This window comes from Dendrobates tinctorius, unplaced genomic scaffold (assembly GCF_039654945.1).
Source record: "Dendrobates tinctorius isolate UK_male_01 unplaced genomic scaffold, ASM3965494v1 ptg000204l, whole genome shotgun sequence".
Taxonomy (NCBI): Eukaryota; Metazoa; Chordata; class Amphibia; order Anura; family Dendrobatidae; genus Dendrobates; species Dendrobates tinctorius.
Window position 1 is genome coordinate 1639340 of NW_027361871.1, and position 12433 is coordinate 1651772.

The 12433-nt window shown below is 37.8% G+C and overlaps 11 non-coding genes across 11 annotated transcripts; 5 read left to right on the plus strand and 6 right to left on the minus strand.

Annotated features, from left to right (window-relative positions):
• Positions 1–1913: 1913 nt before the first annotated feature.
• Positions 1914–1987, minus strand: TRNAT-AGU (transfer RNA threonine (anticodon AGU)). The gene has a single exon. It is a non-coding gene; the product is annotated as a tRNA-Thr (tRNA).
• Positions 1988–2543: 556 nt separating this feature from the next.
• Positions 2544–2625, plus strand: TRNAS-GCU (transfer RNA serine (anticodon GCU)). The gene has a single exon. It is a non-coding gene; the product is annotated as a tRNA-Ser (tRNA).
• Positions 2626–3685: 1060 nt separating this feature from the next.
• TRNAT-AGU (transfer RNA threonine (anticodon AGU)) lies at positions 3686–3759 on the minus strand. Its single transcript has one exon. It is a non-coding gene; the product is annotated as a tRNA-Thr (tRNA).
• Positions 3760–5884: 2125 nt separating this feature from the next.
• On the minus strand, positions 5885–5958 carry TRNAT-AGU (transfer RNA threonine (anticodon AGU)). The gene has a single exon. It is a non-coding gene; the product is annotated as a tRNA-Thr (tRNA).
• A 556-nt stretch (positions 5959–6514) lies between these two features.
• On the plus strand, positions 6515–6596 carry TRNAS-GCU (transfer RNA serine (anticodon GCU)). Its single transcript has one exon. It is a non-coding gene; the product is annotated as a tRNA-Ser (tRNA).
• Positions 6597–7656: 1060 nt separating this feature from the next.
• TRNAT-AGU (transfer RNA threonine (anticodon AGU)) lies at positions 7657–7730 on the minus strand. The gene has a single exon. It is a non-coding gene; the product is annotated as a tRNA-Thr (tRNA).
• A 556-nt stretch (positions 7731–8286) lies between these two features.
• TRNAS-GCU (transfer RNA serine (anticodon GCU)) lies at positions 8287–8368 on the plus strand. The gene has a single exon. It is a non-coding gene; the product is annotated as a tRNA-Ser (tRNA).
• A 1060-nt stretch (positions 8369–9428) lies between these two features.
• On the minus strand, positions 9429–9502 carry TRNAT-AGU (transfer RNA threonine (anticodon AGU)). The gene has a single exon. It is a non-coding gene; the product is annotated as a tRNA-Thr (tRNA).
• Positions 9503–10058: 556 nt separating this feature from the next.
• Positions 10059–10140, plus strand: TRNAS-GCU (transfer RNA serine (anticodon GCU)). The gene has a single exon. It is a non-coding gene; the product is annotated as a tRNA-Ser (tRNA).
• Positions 10141–11200: 1060 nt separating this feature from the next.
• Positions 11201–11274, minus strand: TRNAT-AGU (transfer RNA threonine (anticodon AGU)). The gene has a single exon. It is a non-coding gene; the product is annotated as a tRNA-Thr (tRNA).
• Positions 11275–11830: 556 nt separating this feature from the next.
• TRNAS-GCU (transfer RNA serine (anticodon GCU)) lies at positions 11831–11912 on the plus strand. The gene has a single exon. It is a non-coding gene; the product is annotated as a tRNA-Ser (tRNA).
• The last annotated feature ends 521 nt before the right edge of the window (positions 11913–12433 follow it).

Here is a 12433-nt window from a genome sequence, read left to right on the forward strand (position 1 = left end):
TACATTGTCATGCTTGAAACCATCTTTCTTCCTTTATATCGCTTAGATAGAAGAGATTTTTAATCTCACAATTGCACTATCAGTCTCAAGTGAAACACCTATTTTTAAGATAGGAAGCTTCTTTGTGCGGAGATGAAAACAAGGCACTGCTGTGATTCAAACTCAGGATCTCCTGTTTATTAGACAGGCGCTTTAACCAACTAAGCCACAGCACCAGAAGATGGCATGCATTCGAAATCCAAGGAAGATTGAAGCACCAATCGAACATTCAACTGGTTAGCGCAGCAAAACGATATTGAGCTTGAGTTCCATTCCACGTAGAGCAGAAACATGGAATAAGATTTCAATCTCAGTCATAACACTTAAGAAGCCAAGTAAATTTTGAAGAGCATTCATTTAAAAAACTGACAAATTTACAGAAGCTGTATCGAGGACAAAGGCTTTGAAGTTTTGCAATTGAATGAGCCATCTTTTAGCACAGCTGAAATTTGGGACTTGTTTTGCTTCCAAGTTATGACACAGAATAGACAGATTGAAGAAATGCCATGGCAAAACCAAAAGGAGGAAAAATTATGACTAATTGATATTAAAAACCTCAGCACTGGTTCATTTCTGATAGAGTTTTCCCCAAGCTAACTTCAAACAACAGGCACTGTAGTTGACGAGATAAGGCAACTCTGACAAAAGCCAACATACAATCTTCAGTGAAAAAACACTGACTGGTAAAAACCCTCTCAACATCTTCCCACCTAAACGCACAGGTGCTATGGAGAAGAAGTGGCCGAGTGGTTAAGGCGATGGAACGCTAATCCTTTGTGCTCTGCATGCATGGGTTCGAATCCCATCCTCGTCGGATTAATCTGCTTCTTCTTTCATGTTGAATGGTTTGGTTTTCATTTTTAACCCAAGCGGTGGACACTTCAAGCATGAAAGTTTACAATACTCCTGTGCTGCTATCAAACTTTGCAGAGTCAGATCTGTAAATCCACTCGTTTTAATTTGTAAAGCTTGATGCCATCCTATATTCTGTAAAGAAAATTATATCCTCTAATTCCTTTTAAAGTGTTTCAACAGCAGAGAATTTTTTTTCTCAATTGCACTATATTAGGGCTGTGGGAAATTAATATTTGATGACAAACAAGAGTAAAAGTCCTCTTTTTGGGGTAAAAACCCACAAAATGAGATGAAGAATAGAAAGTACTGCTGACATTCAAAATCAAGATTTTCCTTTTACTAAATAGGCTCTTTGACCAACTAAGCCAAAGGACAAACAGGTGCGAAACATTAAAAACGCCTGCTTAGAGAGTTAAACAGCCCTAAACTGAGATAAAGAAGGAAAAGGACTGCTGGCATTCAAATTCAAGATTTTCCATTTACTAAATAGGCTCTTTGACCAACTAAGACAAAGGACAAACAGGTGTGATACATTAGAAAGCCTGCTTAGAGAGTTAAACAGCCCTAAACTGAGATAAAGAAGGAAGAGGACTGCTGGCATTCAAATTCAAGATTTTCTGTTTACTAAACAGGCTCTTTGACCAACTAAGACAAAGGACAAACAGGTGTGATACATTAGAAAGCCTGCTTAGAGAGTTAAGAAGCCCCAAACTGACATAAAGAAAGAACAGCACTGCTGGCATTCAAATTCAAGATTTTCTGTTTGCTAAACAGGCTCTTTGACCAACTAAGCCAAAGGACATAAAGGTGAGATACATTGGATAAACGGATTAGAGATGCATAGAAAGGAGGCATTTCAAAACTAAATCAACTGGTTTTACATTGTCATGCTTGAAACCATCTTTCTTCCTTTATATCTCTTAGATAGAAGAGATTTTTAATCTCACAATTGCACTATCAGTCGCAAGTGAAACACCTATTTTTAAGATAGGAAGCTTCTTTGTGAGGATATGAAAACAAGGCACTGCTGAGATTCGAACTCAGGATCTCCTGTTTACTAGACAGGCGCTTTAACCAACTAAGCCACAGCACCAGAAGATGGAATGCATTTGAAATCCAAGGAAGATTGAAGCACCAATCGAACATTCAACTGGTTAGCGCAGCAAAACAATATTGAGCTTGAGTTCCATTCCACGTAGAGCAGAAACATGGAATAAGATTTCAATCTCAGTCATAACACTTAAGAAGCCAAGTAAATTTTGAAGAGCATTCATTTAAAAAACTGACAAATTTACAGAAGCTGTATCGAGGACAAAGGCTTTGAAGTTTTGCAATTGAATGAGCCATCTTTTAGCACAGCTGAAATTTGGGACTTGTTTTGCTTCCAAGTTATGACACAGAATAGACAGATTGAAGAAATGCCATGGCAAAACCAAAAGGAGGAAAAATTATGACTAATTGATATTAAAAACCTCAGCACTGGTTCATTTCTGATAGAGTTTTCCCCAAGCTAACTTCAAACAACAGGCACTGTAGTTGACGAGATAAGGCAACTCTGACAAAAGCCAACATACAATCTTCAGTGAAAAAACACTGACTGGTAAAAACCCTCTCAACATCTTCCCACCTAAACGCACGGGAACTATGTAGACGAGGTGGCCGAGTGGTTAAGGTGATGGACTGCTAATCCATTGTGCTCTGCATGCATGGGTTCGAATCCCATCCTCGTCGGATTAATCTGCTTCTTCTTTCATGTTGAATGGTTTGGTTTTCATTTTTAACCCAAGCGGTGTACACTTCAAGCATGAAAGTTTACAATACTCCTGTGCTGCTATCAAACTTTGCAGAGTCAGATCTGTAAATCCACTCATTTTAATTTGTAAAGCTTGATGCCATCCTATATTCTGTAAAGAAAATTATATCCTCTAATTCCTTTTAAAGTGTTTCAACAGCAGAGAATTTTTTTTCTCAATTGCACTATATTAGGGCTGTGGGAAATTAATATTTGATGACAAACAAGAGTAAAAGTCCTCTTTTTGGGGTAAAAACCCACAAAATGAGATGAAGAATAGAAAGTACTGCTGACATTCAAAATCAAGATTTTCCTTTTACTAAATAGGCTCTTTGACCAACTAAGCCAAAGGACAAACAGGTGCGAAACATTAAAAACGCCTGCTTAGAGAGTTAAACAGCCCTAAACTGAGATAAAGAAGGAAAAGGACTGCTGGCATTCAAATTCAAGATTTTCCATTTACTAAATAGGCTCTTTGACCAACTAAGACAAAGGACAAACAGGTGTGATACATTAGAAAGCCTGCTTAGAGAGTTAAACAGCCCTAAACTGAGATAAAGAAGGAAGAGGACTGCTGGCATTCAAATTCAAGATTTTCTGTTTAATAAACAGGCTCTTTGACCAACTAAGACAAAGGACAAACAGGTGTGATACATTAGAAAGCCTGCTTAGAGAGTTAAGAAGCCCCAAACTGACATAAAGAAAGAATAGCACTGCTGGCATTCAAATTCAAGATTTTCTGTTTACTAAACAGGCTCTTTGACCAACTAAGCCAAAGGACATAAAGGTGAGATACATTGGATAAACGGATTAGAGATGCATAGAAAGGAGGCATTTCAAAACTAAATCAACTGGTTTTACATTGTCATGCTTGAAGCCATCTTTCTTCCTTTATATCTCTTAGATAGAAGAGATTTTTAATCTCACAATTGCACTATCAGTGGCAAGTGAAACACCTATTTTTAAGATAGGAAGCTTCTTTGTGAGGAGATGAAAACAAGGCACTGCTGAGATTCGAACTCAGGATCTCCTGTTTACTAGACAGGCGCTTTAACCAACTAAGCCACAGCACCAGAAGATGGCATGCACTTGAAATCAAAGGAAGATTGAAGCACCAATCGAACATTCAACTGGTTAGCGCAGCAAAATAATATTGAGCTTGAGTTCCATTCCACGTAGAGCAGAAACATGGAATAACATTTCAATCTCAGTCATAACACTTAAGAAGCCAAGTAAATTTTGAAGAGGATTCATTTAAAAGACTGACAAATTTACAGAAGCTGTATCGAGGACAAAGGCTTTGAAGTTTTGCAATTGAATGAGCCATCTTTTAGCACAGCTGAAATTTGGGACTTGTTTTGCTTCCAGGTTATGACACAGAATAGACAGATTGAAGAAATGCCATGGCAAAACCAAAAGGATGAAAAATTATGACTAATTGATATTAAAAACCTCAGCACTGGTTCATTTCTGATAGAGTTTTCCTCAAGCTAACTTCAAACAACAGGCACTGTAGTTGACGAGATAAGGCAACTCTGACAAAAGCCAACATACAATCTTCAGTGAAAAAACACTGACTGGTAAAAACCCTCTCAACATCTTCCCACCTAAACGCACAGGTGCTATGGAGAAGAAGTGGCCGAGTGGTTAAGGCGATGGAACGCTAATCCTTTGTGCTCTGCATGCATGGGTTCGAATCCCATCCTCGTCGGATTAATCTGCTTCTTCTTTCATGTTGAATGGTTTGGTTTTCATTTTTAACCCAAGCGGTGGACACTTCAAGCATGAAAGTTTACAATACTCCTGTGCTGCTATCAAACTTTGCAGAGTCAGATCTGTAAATCCACTCGTTTTAATTTGTAAAGCTTGATGCCATCCTATATTCTGTAAAGAAAATTATATCCTCTAATTCCTTTTAAAGTGTTTCAACAGCAGAGAATTTTTTTTCTCAATTGCACTATATTAGGGCTGTGGGAAATTAATATTTGATGACAAACAAGAGTAAAAGTCCTCTTTTTGGGGTAAAAACCCACAAAATGAGATGAAGAATAGAAAGTACTGCTGACATTCAAAATCAAGATTTTCCTTTTACTAAATAGGCTCTTTGACCAACTAAGCCAAAGGACAAACAGGTGCGAAACATTAAAAACGCCTGCTTAGAGAGTTAAACAGCCCTAAACTGAGATAAAGAAGGAAAAGGACTGCTGGCATTCAAATTCAAGATTTTCCATTTACTAAATAGGCTCTTTGACCAACTAAGACAAAGGACAAACAGGTGTGATACATTAGAAAGCCTGCTTAGAGAGTTAAACAGCCCTAAACTGAGATAAAGAAGGAAGAGGACTGCTGGCATTCAAATTCAAGATTTTCTGTTTACTAAACAGGCTCTTTGACCAACTAAGACAAAGGACAAACAGGTGTGATACATTAGAAAGCCTGCTTAGAGAGTTAAGAAGCCCCAAACTGACATAAAGAAAGAACAGCACTGCTGGCATTCAAATTCAAGATTTTCCTTTTACTAAATAGGCTCTTTGACCAACTAAGCCAAAGGACAAACAGGTGCGAAACATTAAAAACGCCTGCTTAGAGAGTTAAACAGCCCTAAACTGAGATAAAGAAGGAAAAGGACTGCTGGCATTCAAATTCAAGATTTTCCATTTACTAAATAGGCTCTTTGACCAACTAAGACAAAGGACAAACAGGTGTGATACATTAGAAAGCCTGCTTAGAGAGTTAAACAGCCCTAAACTGAGATAAAGAAGGAAGAGGACTGCTGGCATTCAAATTCAAGATTTTCTGTTTACTAAACAGGCTCTTTGACCAACTAAGACAAAGGACAAACAGGTGTGATACATTAGAAAGCCTGCTTAGAGAGTTAAGAAGCCCCAAACTGACATAAAGAAAGAACAGCACTGCTGGCATTCAAATTCAAGATTTTCTGTTTGCTAAACAGGCTCTTTGACCAACTAAGCCAAAGGACATAAAGGTGAGATACATTGGATAAACGGATTAGAGATGCATAGAAAGGAGGCATTTCAAAACTAAATCAACTGGTTTTACATTGTCATGCTTGAAACCATCTTTCTTCCTTTATATCTCTTAGATAGAAGAGATTTTTAATCTCACAATTGCACTATCAGTCGCAAGTGAAACACCTATTTTTAAGATAGGAAGCTTCTTTGTGAGGATATGAAAACAAGGCACTGCTGAGATTCGAACTCAGGATCTCCTGTTTACTAGACAGGCGCTTTAACCAACTAAGCCACAGCACCAGAAGATGGAATGCATTTGAAATCCAAGGAAGATTGAAGCACCAATCGAACATTCAACTGGTTAGCGCAGCAAAACAATATTGAGCTTGAGTTCCATTCCACGTAGAGCAGAAACATGGAATAAGATTTCAATCTCAGTCATAACACTTAAGAAGCCAAGTAAATTTTGAAGAGCATTCATTTAAAAAACTGACAAATTTACAGAAGCTGTATCGAGGACAAAGGCTTTGAAGTTTTGCAATTGAATGAGCCATCTTTTAGCACAGCTGAAATTTGGGACTTGTTTTGCTTCCAAGTTATGACACAGAATAGACAGATTGAAGAAATGCCATGGCAAAACCAAAAGGAGGAAAAATTATGACTAATTGATATTAAAAACCTCAGCACTGGTTCATTTCTGATAGAGTTTTCCCCAAGCTAACTTCAAACAACAGGCACTGTAGTTGACGAGATAAGGCAACTCTGACAAAAGCCAACATACAATCTTCAGTGAAAAAACACTGACTGGTAAAAACCCTCTCAACATCTTCCCACCTAAACGCACGGGCACTATGTAGACGAGGTGGCCGAGTGGTTAAGGTGATGGACTGCTAATCCATTGTGCTCTGCATGCATGGGTTCGAATCCCATCCTCGTCGGATTAATCTGCTTCTTCTTTCATGTTGAATGGTTTGGTTTTCATTTTTAACCCAAGCGGTGGACACTTCAAGCATGAAAGTTTACAATACTCCTGTGCTGCTATCAAACTTTGCAGAGTCAGATCTGTAAATCCACTCGTTTTAATTTGTAAAGCTTGATGCCATCCTATATTCTGTAAAGAAAATTATATCCTCTAATTCCTTTTAAAGTGTTTCAACAGCAGAGATTTTTTTTTCTCAATTGCACTATATTAGGGCTGTGGGAAATTAATATTTGATGACAAACAAGAGTAAAAGTCCTCTTTTTGGGGTAAAAACCCACAAAATGAGATGAAGAATAGAAAGTACTGCTGACATTCAAAATCAAGATTTTCCTTTTACTAAATAGGCTCTTTGACCAACTAAGCCAAAGGACAAACAGGTGCGAAACATTAAAAACGCCTGCTTAGAGAGTTAAACAGCCCTAAACTGAGATAAAGAAGGAAAAGGACTGCTGGCATTCAAATTCAAGATTTTCCATTTACTAAATAGGCTATTTGACCAACTAAGACAAAGGACAAACAGGTGTGATACATTAGAAAGCCTGCTTAGAGAGTTAAACAGCCCTAAACTGAGATAAAGAAGGAAGAGGACTGCTGGCATTCAAATTCAAGATTTTCTGTTTACTAAACAGGCTCTTTGACCAACTAAGACAAAGGACAAACAGGTGTGATACATTAGAAAGCCTGCTTAGAGAGTTAAGAAGCCCCAAACTGACATAAAGAAAGAATAGCACTGCTGGCATTCAAATTCAAGATTTTCTGTTTGCTAAACAGGCTCTTTGACCAACTAAGCCAAAGGACATAAAGGTGAGATACATTGGATAAACGGATTAGAGATGCATAGAAAGGAGGCATTTCAAAACTAAATCAACTGGTTTTACATTGTCATGCTTGAAGCCATCTTTCTTCCTTTATATCTCTTAGGTAGAAGAGATTTTTAATCTCACAATTGCACTATCAGTCGCAAGTGAAACACCTATTTTTAAGATAGGAAGCTTCTTTGTGAGGATATGAAAAAAAGGCACTGCTGAGATTCGAACTCAGGATCTCCTGTTTACTAGACAGGCGCTTTAACCAACTAAGCCACAGTACCAGAAGATGGCGTGCACTTGAAATCAAAGGAAGATTGAAGCACCAATCGAACATTCAACTGGTTAGCGCAGCAAAATAATATTGAGCTTGAGTTCCATTCCACGTAGAGCAGAAACATGGAATAAGATTTCAATCTCAGTCATAACACTTAAGAAGCCAAGTAAATTTTGAAGAGCATTCATTTAAAAGACTGACAAATTTACAGAAGCTGTATCGAGGACAAAGGCTTTGAAGTTTTGCAATTGAATGAGCCATCTTTTAGCACAGCTGAAATTTGGGACTTGTTTTGCTTCCAAGTTATGACACAGAATAGACAGATTGAAGAAATGCCATGGCAAAACCAAAAGGAGGAAAAATTATGACTAATTGATATTAAAAACCTCAGCACTGGTTCATTTCTGATAGAGTTTTCCCCAAGCTAACTTCAAACAACAGGCACTGTAGTTGACGAGATAAGGCAACTCTGACAAAAGCCAACATACAATCTTCAGTGAAAAAACACTGACTGGTAAAAACCCTCTCAACATCTTCCCACCTAAACGCACGGGAACTATGTAGACGAGGTGGCCGAGTGGTTAAGGTGATGGACTGCTAATCCATTGTGCTCTGCATGCATGGGTTCGAATCCCATCCTCGTCGGATTAATCTGCTTCTTCTTTCATGTTGAATGGTTTGGTTTTCATTTTTAACCCAAGCGGTGTACACTTCAAGCATGAAAGTTTACAATACTCCTGTGCTGCTATCAAACTTTGCAGAGTCAGATCTGTAAATCCACTCGTTTTAATTTGTAAAGCTTGATGCCATCCTATATTCTGTAAAGAAAATTATATCCTCTAATTCCTTTTAAAGTGTTTCAACAGCAGAGAATTTTTTTTCTCAATTGCACTATATTAGGGCTGTGGGAAATTAATATTTGATGACAAACAAGAGTAAAAGTCCTCTTTTTGGGGTAAAAACCCACAAAATGAGATGAAGAATAGAAAGTACTGCTGACATTCAAAATCAAGATTTTCCTTTTACTAAATAGGCTCTTTGACCAACTAAGCCAAAGGACAAACAGGTGCGAAACATTAAAAACGCCTGCTTAGAGAGTTAAACAGCCCTAAACTGAGATAAAGAAGGAAAAGGACTGCTGGCATTCAAATTCAAGATTTTCCATTTACTAAATAGGCTCTTTGACCAACTAAGACAAAGGACAAACAGGTGTGATACATTAGAAAGCCTGCTTAGAGAGTTAAACAGCCCTAAACTGAGATAAAGAAGGAAGAGGACTGCTGGCATTCAAATTCAAGATTTTCTGTTTACTAAACAGGCTCTTTGACCAACTAAGACAAAGGACAAACAGGTGTGATACATTAGAAAGCCTGCTTAGAGAGTTAAGAAGCCCCAAACTGACATAAAGAAAGAATAGCACTGCTGGCATTCAAATTCAAGATTTTCTGTTTGCTAAACAGGCTCTTTGACCAACTAAGCCAAAGGACATAAAGGTGAGATACATTGGATAAACGGATTAGAGATGCATAGAAAGGAGGCATTTCAAAACTAAATCAACTGGTTTTACATTGTCATGCTTGAAGCCATCTTTCTTCCTTTATATCTCTTAGGTAGAAGAGATTTTTAATCTCACAATTGCACTATCAGTCGCAAGTGAAACACCTATTTTTAAGATAGGAAGCTTCTTTGTGAGGATATGAAAAAAAGGCACTGCTGAGATTCGAACTCAGGATCTCCTGTTTACTAGACAGGCGCTTTAACCAACTAAGCCACAGTACCAGAAGATGGCGTGCACTTGAAATCAAAGGAAGATTGAAGCACCAATCGAACATTCAACTGGTTAGCGCAGCAAAATAATATTGAGCTTGAGTTCCATTCCACGTAGAGCAGAAACATGGAATAAGATTTCAATCTCAGTCATAACACTTAAGAAGCCAAGTAAATTTTGAAGAGCATTCATTTAAAAGACTGACAAATTTACAGAAGCTGTATCGAGGACAAAGGCTTTGAAGTTTTGCAATTGAATGAGCCATCTTTTAGCACAGCTGAAATTTGGGACTTGTTTTGCTTCCAAGTTATGACACAGAATAGACAGATTGAAGAAATGCCATGGCAAAACCAAAAGGAGGAAAAATTATGACTAATTGATATTAAAAACCTCAGCACTGGTTCATTTCTGATAGAGTTTTCCCCAAGCTAACTTCAAACAACAGGCACTGTAGTTGACGAGATAAGGCAACTCTGACAAAAGCCAACATACAATCTTCAGTGAAAAAACACTGACTGGTAAAAACCCTCTCAACATCTTCCCACCTAAACGCACGGGAACTATGTAGACGAGGTGGCCGAGTGGTTAAGGTGATGGACTGCTAATCCATTGTGCTCTGCATGCATGGGTTCGAATCCCATCCTCGTCGGATTAATCTGCTTCTTCTTTCATGTTGAATGGTTTGGTTTTCATTTTTAACCCAAGCGGTGTACACTTCAAGCATGAAAGTTTACAATACTCCTGTGCTGCTATCAAACTTTGCAGAGTCAGATCTGTAAATCCACTCGTTTTAATTTGTAAAGCTTGATGCCATCCTATATTCTGTAAAGAAAATTATATCCTCTAATTCCTTTTAAAGTGTTTCAACAGCAGAGAATTTTTTTTCTCAATTGCACTATATTAGGGCTGTGGGAAATTAATATTTGATGACAAACAAGAGTAAAAGTCCTCTTTTTGGGGTAAAAACCCACAAAATGAGATGAAGAATAGAAAGTACTGCTGACATTCAAAATCAAGATTTTCCTTTTACTAAATAGGCTCTTTGACCAACTAAGCCAAAGGACAAACAGGTGCGAAACATTAAAAACGCCTGCTTAGAGAGTTAAACAGCCCTAAACTGAGATAAAGAAGGAAAAGGACTGCTGGCATTCAAATTCAAGATTTTCCATTTACTAAATAGGCTCTTTGACCAACTAAGACAAAGGACAAACAGGTGTGATACATTAGAAAGCCTGCTTAGAGAGTTAAACAGCCCTAAACTGAGATAAAGAAGGAAGAGGACTGCTGGCATTCAAATTCAAGATTTTCTGTTTACTAAACAGGCTCTTTGACCAACTAAGACAAAGGACAAACAGGTGTGATACATTAGAAAGCCTGCTTAGAGAGTTAAGAAGCCCCAAACTGACATAAAGAAAGAATAGCACTGCTGGCATTCAAATTCAAGATTTTCTGTTTGCTAAACAGGCTCTTTGACCAACTAAGCCAAAGGACATAAAGGTGAGATACATTGGATAAACGGATTAGAGATGCATAGAAAGGAGGCATTTCAAAACTAAATCAACTGGTTTTACATTGTCATGCTTGAAGCCATCTTTCTTCCTTTATATCTCTTAGGTAGAAGAGATTTTTAATCTCACAATTGCACTATCAGTCGCAAGTGAAACACCTATTTTTAAGATAGGAAGCTTCTTTGTGAGGATATGAAAACAAGGCACTGCTGAGATTCGAACTCAGGATCTCCTGTTTACTAGACAGGCGCTTTAACCAACTAAGCCACAGTACCAGAAGATGGCATGCACTTGAAATCAAAGGAAGATTGAAGCACCAATCGAACATTCAACTGGTTAGCGCAGCAAAATAATATTGAGCTTGAGTTCCATTCCACGTAGAGCAGAAACATGGAATAAGATTTCAATCTCAGTCATAACACTTAAGAAGCCAAGTAAATTTTGAAGAGCATTCATTTAAAAGACTGACAAATTTACAGAAGCTGTATCGAGGACAAAGGCTTTGAAGTTTTGCAATTGAATGAGCCATCTTTTAGCACAGCTGAAATTTGGGACTTGTTTTGCTTCCAAGTTATGACACAGAATAGACAGATTGAAGAAATGCCATGGCAAAACCAAAAGGAGGAAAAATTATGACTAATTGATATTAAAAACCTCAGCACTGGTTCATTTCTGATAGAGTTTTCCCCAAGCTAACTTCAAACAACAGGCACTGTAGTTGACGAGATAAGGCAACTCTGACAAAAGCCAACATACAATCTTCAGTGAAAAAACACTGACTGGTAAAAACCCTCTCAACATCTTCCCACCTAAACGCACGGGCACTATGTAGACGAGGTGGCCGAGTGGTTAAGGTGATGGACTGCTAATCCATTGTGCTCTGCATGCATGGGTTCGAATCCCATCCTCGTCGGATTAATCTGCTTCTTCTTTCATGTTGAATGGTTTGGTTTTCATTTTTAACCCAAGCGGTGGACACTTCAAGCATGAAAGTTTACAATACTCCTGTGCTGCTATCAAACTTTGCAGAGTCAGATCTGTAAATCCACTCGTTTTAATTTGTAAAGCTTGATGCCATCCTATATTCTGTAAAGAAAATTATATCCTCTAATTCCTTTTAAAGTGTTTCAACAGCAGAGATTTTTTTTTCTCAATTGCACTATATTAGGGCTGTGGGAAATTAATATTTGATGACAAACAAGAGTAAAAGTCCTCTTTTTGGGGTTAAAACCCACAAAATGAGATGAAGAATAGAAAGTACTGCTGACATTCAAAATCAAGATTTTCCTTTTACTAAATAGGCTCTTTGACCAACTAAGCCAAAGGACAAACAGGTGCGAAACATTAAAAACGCCTGCTTAGAGAGTTAAACAGCCCTAAACTGAGATAAAGAAGGAAAAGGACTGCTGGCATTCAAATTCAAGATTTTCCATT